The following is an 8,134-nucleotide window of genomic DNA, read 5'->3' as shown; positions in this document are numbered from 1 at the left end:
GCCCAATTGGGCCTTTAATAAGCTGTACGCGTCCTTCCCCGAGGGATCTGGACGCCGGCCTGACCTCAGCCTTCTGCCGGCTGCTTGTCGAGCCGCGTGTCGGCAGCGCCATTCCGCTCTGACAACGCTTGCCTGTAAGTACCCGCGTCGCAGGCAGACTTTAAGTCGCTGCCAACAAACTGTTGATGCTTTATGATCACCTTATAGAGAAAAACCCTCTGAGGGTTTTTTTTTTTTAGTATTTTAAATGGCTTATTTAAATTTAGCCTCACTGCCAAACCAGTATAAATGCGAAAGAGCTGTCGCACACAACGCCGATGGGAAGTCTATCATGGATTTGACCAGTTTGTCCCAAGCAGAATAGCCTGACTACCCCGAGGATGTCAACGCTTTCTATATAAAACGTTCTGTGTAAAAACAGACTCCGCTGAATAATGGTGACCGAATAGACGAACGCAGCTTGACGCACGATTTCACAAAGGTAAATAGCAACTAATCAGTGTGAGGAGGAGGAGGGGGTGGGGGGAAAAGTCCCGAACCGTTAATGGAGCTTGTTCCTGAGCGATGGCTGGCACCCGCTGGGAACGGAGGTGGGTTGCCTGGAATTCTTCAATGAGATTTCTCTTCCCCAAGGACTTGGGACCCGTGGATTTCCTAGTTGTTTCCAGCTGGCTGTAACAGATGAGAGAGCAGGAAATGAGGAGTCATAGAAACTAGCCTGGAACGAGCTGTTTTCAATGAGATTTGGAAAGAAATGGTGAATCAATGAGGCAGAAGAGGTAGGAGGAGGGTTGTAACAGCCCTCCCAGCAATGAAGGTGGGGAAGGGAGGCGGGGAGACATAAATGTTGTAGACAGAATGTGCATCACACACAAAAAAAGAGGGTTTTAGGCTGTTCGTTATTCCACACGACTCTATTTCCTAGCTTTATTTGGGAAACGCAAACCTTGTCTAACTACACAGAGGCAGGAACCACGTTGCGCCGCGTTTTCCACTGGCCGTTTTGTGTCCTGAACAAGATGCTGCAGCCAAGGGTCCGTGGTACCCGATGACACGTTCGTTTCCTAAAGCCGCTTGGAAGACTTTTAGGTCCAACTTTATCCTGGTGTGCAGGGCTGGGTGTTGCCAGGTGTACGGCCTGGCTTGGTTTTTAACTCGCAATTCACCACCTGTGGCGTGTTTAGCTTAAATGTGGTTATACCCCCCCCTTTTCAGTTTGAGAAAAATCCCTGCCTTTTTTAAAAATCGTTGTATGAAACTGCGTTTAAAGTTTCATCGCTGGTTTCATCAGGCTTTTTTTTTTAAGAGGAAATCTCCCTGAAATTAGGGTTGGGGGGGGTTGTGGCTTTTTTTTTTTTTTCTTTTTGAGGCACGCGAGATTTGTTCTAGACTTATTGTGTGTTGGGTGGGAGGAAGGAAGAGACACCTAGGAACTATTTTAAAGGGATCGAATGTGGGACGAGTGGGAACACCCGACGTGATCAAAGATAGGCCGTGTGGTGCCAGGAATGAGAGGTCGTGCCTTGCTGACTGGTTGGAATTCCTGAAGCAAGCTGCTGCCAAAAGTAATAGGGATTTTGGTGTGTTTTTTGGGGAGGGCAGCCCTGGAGGCTAATACTGTAGGGACTGATGGACTCCGAAGGTTTATTTTATTGGAGGAAAAAAAGAAATCCAACAACAACAACAAAAAAAAACCTGCAGGAAGGGGAAAGCCTGAAAAATAAGGGGGAAAGCGAGATTAGTAAGAAGTTGGGGATGGGGGGGGTTCTTTGTTTTTAAACTTAAGTTCGTCATCTCTGTGACCTACTGAGACACGGAAAATGAAAATCAAAGTTTCCGCTAGACTGTAAGCGTAACCAATGCGAAAACTTGGCTTTTTGGAGTCAGTTGTGCTTTTCTGAGTCCTGGCAATACTGGAATATCAGGGCTGAGAGTTTGTTTTTTTTTTTTTAATGAGTGAGGCTGGCTGGTGGGACACCTGTGTCCCCTGAGCTGTGTGACGGTGGTAGGTAATTTAGGAGCCCACCCATCCGTTTGCCTTGTGCTCCCCCAGCTGAAGGAGGAGCGAGCACCTAAAGCTTTTATGGGGCGAGTTCTTCTCGGTTTAGGACACACGTTAGTGCGGTTGTGAAGTCTGGTATCTCTCTGGATCGGGGTGGGGGGCTGCAGCCAAAGATACTTTAAGAAAGGTCACACTGGTGCTGTAATAACTACCTCCCGCGGTATTTCCGTGAAAAGCTTGTCTCTAAAAAGCACAATGTGTAGCTGCAGCCGTTGGGTTTCAAGAGTCCGTGCTCCCGCACAATATGCGAGTGTAACTTTTGCGAGCAACAGCGAGAAGAACCTGTGTCTTGTCTCGTCTGGAAGCTGCTGCAGCCTGGAGTCCAGCTTCAAAGGGAGTTTCTGGAAGATGCTTCTTTTCTAACTGGTGGTTTTGACCAGGTTTTGTCCTTACGCTGTGGCTGTCACGGAGAGTACGGCAGGCACCAGAAGGAGGAGGTAAGGAGGGGCTCTCCTTTGCCTGCACTTCCCAGCAGGGAAAATAAAACTGTCCTTTAGTTGTTCCCACCCGTTTCCTCATAAATCTCACCTCAGAGTGTCTTCTGTCATGGTGACCGAGAGCATCCAGCTGACTTCTGCTCCGCTTGCACCTGGAAAGGAGCATTGGTTGAGTTGCGTTAGCCCTTTTCACGGTAGAACCAGTCTTACTCCCCTTGATTCCAGGGAACAGAGAAAAACCTGGAATACAAACTGGCAAAAACGTGCCTAGGATTTCTCAGATTTTTGCTCGCGTTACGCTAGAACGGGCCTGTAGCTCTGTCTCGAATGCCGCAAAGTGTCCCCATCACACCCTTGATGTCCCAAGCACTGCAAGGGAAGAAAGTCCAAGGGCAGCAGGAGAATATCTTCCTCCTGAGTTTCGTAATCATGGGCTCATCTCGATTTCAGGGTCACCAACCAGGATGTAAGAGGAGCTTGCGCCCTGGATTTTGCTCTGGTATAGTCTTTTTTTTTTGTGGTTTTTTTTTTTTTTTTTCCCCACAAAATTATTTATTTGGTGCACCCCACCTCTGATTTTTTTTTAGCACTTTTCTCTTGGTAGGAGTAATGCAGGGTGGTAGAGCAGCAGGATCTGGAGGTGCCAATGGCTAACTGGCTGCTGTGCTGCTCGGTGACAGAGAAACAGAGATGCTTTTAGCACCGATGCTTTTCTCTTCTCGCCGTCTCCGAGCCTCGGGGACCTGCTCTGAAGTGGTGCTCGCTCTTATTTTCTCTCTGGCTGTCAGGGAAAATGCACTTTTTATTGCAAATAGTCAGAGATCAAAGCTGCATCCTTGTATCGTGATATTTGCTGGCACGGGCTGTTGCAAGTGTAATGCAGCTTTCAGTGCTAAATCAGTTTTATTTTACTATTTCCTTCATCTGGCTGTAAGAAGCAACTCAGTTCGCAGCCCAAAAGAAAGTAAAACCCACCGGTGTTTAGAAATGGTTCTGTGAAAACACCCTGGCAGGTCACGGGGAGTCCAGGAGGCGTTTCAAAAATATGGAGGCTAAAGCCAGAGCACCCCAGAGCTGTGGACGGGGTCTCCTGGGGCTACCGATGGTGACCTCTGTCACCACGGGGTTGCGTGTGGCCTGGGGCGTGGACGGTGCAATCGCCTTCATCTGCTGCAACAGCTCTTGATGTCCCCGAGGCTGTTGCAGCAGCAGCCGAGGGATGCGTAAGCAACGCTGGGTTGAAGCTGGAGGACACGTGTGTGAAGAACCACGAGCAGAAGTCGGGAGCAGGGTGATATGATGTGATGCAGCTCTCCAGAGCCCACGGAGATCTCGACAAGTGGTGGTTTGAAATGGTGAGTGTACGATTCTCCTCGGAAGTAGCTCACGAGTCCCCTCACCGGCAGAAAAACCTTGGCAGCCGCTGCTGTAGCCTTCCTCCGCAGGGAGGCAATGTAAGCCAAGCTTTCCCCTCACCCGGTGTTTTCCTCTTCTCTGCCTGATGCTTCTGTGTGTCCCCTTTTCTGCTGAGAAGGGGGATGCTCAGCCTCCCATCAGCTTGCTGTCCTCCTGCCACTTTTTAATACTCTCATTGATACTTTTCAGTGCTCCATGGAGGGGCTGTGCCAACCGTGCCGTCACTGGCATGTGAAGCTAGGGGCTGGGTAACATTAGTTGTGGCAGCAGAGCCCATTTCCCACGACTTCCCTGCTGGGTTTGGGGCTAAGGGAAGCTGCCGACTGATCTGGGAAACCAAGTTCATAAGCTCTGACTTACGGAACATCGACAGCAAGCGACGCAAGAACAAGGTGAGTGTTTCTGCCCGCATGAATCATAGAAGAGTTTGGGTTGGAAGGGACATTAAAGACCCCCCAGAGCCACCTCCTGCCCTGGGCAGGGCCACCTCCCACCAGCCCAGGTTGCTCCAAGCCCCGTCCAACCTGGCCTTGAACCCCTCCAGGGATGGGGCAGCCACAGCTTCTCTGGGCAACCTGGGCCAGGGGCTCACCCCCCTCACAGCCAAGAATTTCTTCCCCAGATCTCATCTAAATCTCCCCTCTTTCAGTTTAAGACCATCCCCCCTCGTCCCATGGCTCCCCTCCCTGATCCAGAGTCCCTCCCTGGCTTTCCCGGAGCCCCTTTAGGGACTGGAAGGGGCTCCAAGGTCTCCCCGGAGCCTTCTCTTCTCCAGGCTGAACCCCCCCAGCTCAGCCTGGCCCCACAGCAGAGGGGCTCCAGCCCTCCCAGCATCTCCGGGGCCTCCTCTGGCCCTGCTCCCACAGTTCTGTGTCCTCGGTCGGGTATCCTCACACGTGTGCATGTAATTTACACCTCTTATGGGCAGAGGCGTTTACAAATAACTCTGAAATACAGCTGGGGAGGGTGCTGGCTTTTCTTCTCCAGCAGGAGCCCATCATTTCTGTGTGCTGCTGCCTCCTGTTGCAAAAGGAGCGATTGCAGGTCTCGCAGCTAATTTAATCCCATCACACCACAAACACTTATTAGAGCTGTAGCTCTTGCTACGGAAATACCCAAGATAAGGCACAGATACGGGGTGGGGGTGAAGCTCCCTGTGAACCTGTGGTCTGTGGGTACAGGCGCAGTTTATAACTTGTCACTTGGCATCTGAAGTCCTGCCTTTAGTTTTAAAATGAACTCTTCCCCCCTGCCCCAGCCCTGCTTTTTGTGCTGACAGCGGAGAATTCACTTGCTAATTATACCCCAGTCCATTTCCAATCGAAATGCACAGGGCGATTTATCAGCGCTGGAGACAGGTCTCCCCGTTCCCTCGGCTGCATCAGCAAGAACTTTTGCAAGACAATTTAATTTCTTGTCATCTTTTAATCCAGCTCCCTTTTCCCCTATAGTCAGCCTGTGAATGAGAAAAGACGGTTTATTAATCATTTTAGCAAAAGGCTGAGAAATACAGCGTTTCTTCAGTGGTGCCTGCTCTGTATCTCATCAGTCAACGTTCCCAGAGCCCGTGGAGCCACAGGGTCATAAACATTCAGCCCTGTGACACGGGAAAATTAGTTCCCTCATTGTGAAAACCTGACAAGTGTGAACACAGGGAGCCAGATTTTGCCTTCTTTGTGGCCTGAACTGCTGTTACTCAGAAATCAGATTATGGCCCCAGCATTTTCTGCAAGAACCTGCTTAAAACAAAGCCTGGGGGGGAAAAAAAAGTGTGTGTGTGTTCTCAATGTCACAAAGTGAGGGGTCACTGTCTTATGGCGTTGAGTGGGATCTTCTGGCTTGTAAAGCCAGGCACGTGCCTAAATCAAGGTCCCAAATGTTAGGATGGAATAACTGGAAGATTGCTGGATGCTGCAGAACTCTTCCACTAAAAAGTGACATGCTGGAATCTATCTAAAGCTGCAGGATAAATACCGCTGTCATTATCAACTTACTGGTGAGCTGGGATAATGAAGGAGGAGCGGTGGGTTGTTGTGAGCCGAGTCACAGCCCCAGGACGTGCAGTGTTTCTCTGTTCTCTCTGACCTCGTCGTTCTCTCCCCTGCCTTGCTCTGTCTCTCCTGTTTTCATCCCCACCCTGCTGCTGCTCCGCTGCCTTTCCAAACAAGTTGTCTTTGGCTTAGGATGCTTTCTGTATCATGCTTTCTGTATCATTCCACGGGAGCTTTAGCTAGGATTTCTCACCCGAAATAACAAAGGTAAAACATCTAAACCTGATGTGAGATCTGGAACCAGAATATATCTTGGTTTTCCTTATGCGTAAGCATTACAGCTCAATTTGAATTACTCACACTGGGAAATTTTAACAAATGAGCTGCAAATAATCCCCTAATGTGGTAGATATGGTGGAAAGTTACTAGCGTGAGCAAAAGCGCTGCTTGGCCCGGCAGGTGTCGTCCCTATAAAACCAAACCCAGCGAGTTGTAAAGCCAGGGCTGCTTTGGCATTGAAGCTTCATAATAAACATAATTGTGACTCTCTATATGTGTATATACACACAAATACGTACGCATACACAAAAATAAAACAGTAAGAAGCTGTTCTGCTTCTGGTCCAAACTCTGCCCAATGATTTTAAAAAAGCCTAAAGGTAAATATGCCAAGATGAGGTCGATTACTCACAGCGTTACTGTGGTTATTGTTTCCCCTCTGATTTAAAGCTTCAGTCAGTTCGATCAATAAATGCACTGATATGAAGAGAATGGCAATGCTGTGCCTGGAAACGAGATTTCACGATCCGGATGGAGGTGAGCAGAGTTCTGGGAACTCGGTACTTGCATGTTTGTGTTTACTGATACCAGCAGCTTCTTGGAAATTTTCTAATGTAGCAAATTTTTGTCTTTTTTTCTTCCTAACTCTAACAATCACCCCCCAAGGAATAGCGGTATGCTAAGACTTCTGACCATGACTCTGCATTGATTACAGTTGTAGCGGTGCCTGAAAATGTCAGTGGGTTTAAGAGGCACAGGGTGTTAGGGGAAGAGAAGTTAAACAGGGAAGAGGAGGAGAAGGAGGTTTCCCTGCTTTGTATTTGGAGAGGGGTCCTCGGCTGGGCTTTGCCAGGACCCCTGAGGGGCCCTGCTGCCTTCCGCAGTCATCAGGACCCCGCACGTTACCATAATTGCGGCTTTTAATTAACACTTTTTTTCCCCGGGATTTCTGCGTTTGCTGCAGAGGAAAAGAAAAGCTGTTTTAACTTCGCCCAGACGCTGCACTCACTCCACTGGGAACATCCCCAGAGGGGACACCCCGGGTCAGTTTGCAGCACTTTCATCATTCATCACGTTGTCTAGGAGGGAATATTTTCATGTTTTCCTTACAAAGATTTTTGCTGAGCAGCCGGAGAAGCCAACGTGCCTGGCTGACACCGAGCCCGGGCCACCAGCACTCTGAGAGAGGGACCGAACCCCGGGTTTGTGTTCTGAAGCTGAAGGGGAATGCCATACGCCTGCTCCGGAGGGTGAATGCAGTATTTCATATTTGAAAAATTTATATTGTTATTTTAAACAGTGCTAAAACTGCATCGCTGAATGTTAAGTTAGCCTTGCCTGTGAGGTGAAGAGTCAAGCGTTGGGTTGATGGCAGCCAGGAGCGTGGAAGATGCTTCTCCTTGAAATGCAGGTGTAAGAGGACGTAAATCCTGTGAGCACGTTGTACTACTGGAAGGTAAAGCGCTGAAAGAGAAGAACGATGACCAGTGCAGTCAGCTCTCTGCTTGCACAGAAGCATTTAAATACAGAAGCTAAGTTTGAAGGTTTTCTCCTTTTTTAACTTCTCTTTTTAGGCAAACCTAGGTCTAGCTGTAGTGCTGTAACTGTAAAGTAGTGGCTTAGGAAGATGCCCAAACTTCTCAGAAAGCATGACCCTCTGTAAAAAGTAACTTTTTCTGCACTGCTTTGTACCTGCAAACCTTATTCAACTCTCTCAGGCTACTCAAAAACATGAACAGTATTAGTAACAAAGAAGTATATGCTCTAATTCTTCCTTCAACTAGTCTAATTCTTCCTTCAACTGTGCTTCTCACTAATAAAACTCCATTAGCATCCATCTGGACAGTTTTGCTCTCTTTGGGTGCAAAAAGTGAAGAATCAGGATGAAGTATCGTGCCTGTTCAATCAGATATTTGCAAAACCGATGGTGGCTGGGCAGCGAATGGAACC

Source organism: Larus michahellis, chromosome 25 (genome assembly GCF_964199755.1).
Source record: "Larus michahellis chromosome 25, bLarMic1.1, whole genome shotgun sequence".
Classification (NCBI taxonomy): domain Eukaryota; kingdom Metazoa; phylum Chordata; class Aves; order Charadriiformes; family Laridae; genus Larus; species Larus michahellis.
This window is presented reverse-complemented; position numbering follows the sequence as displayed.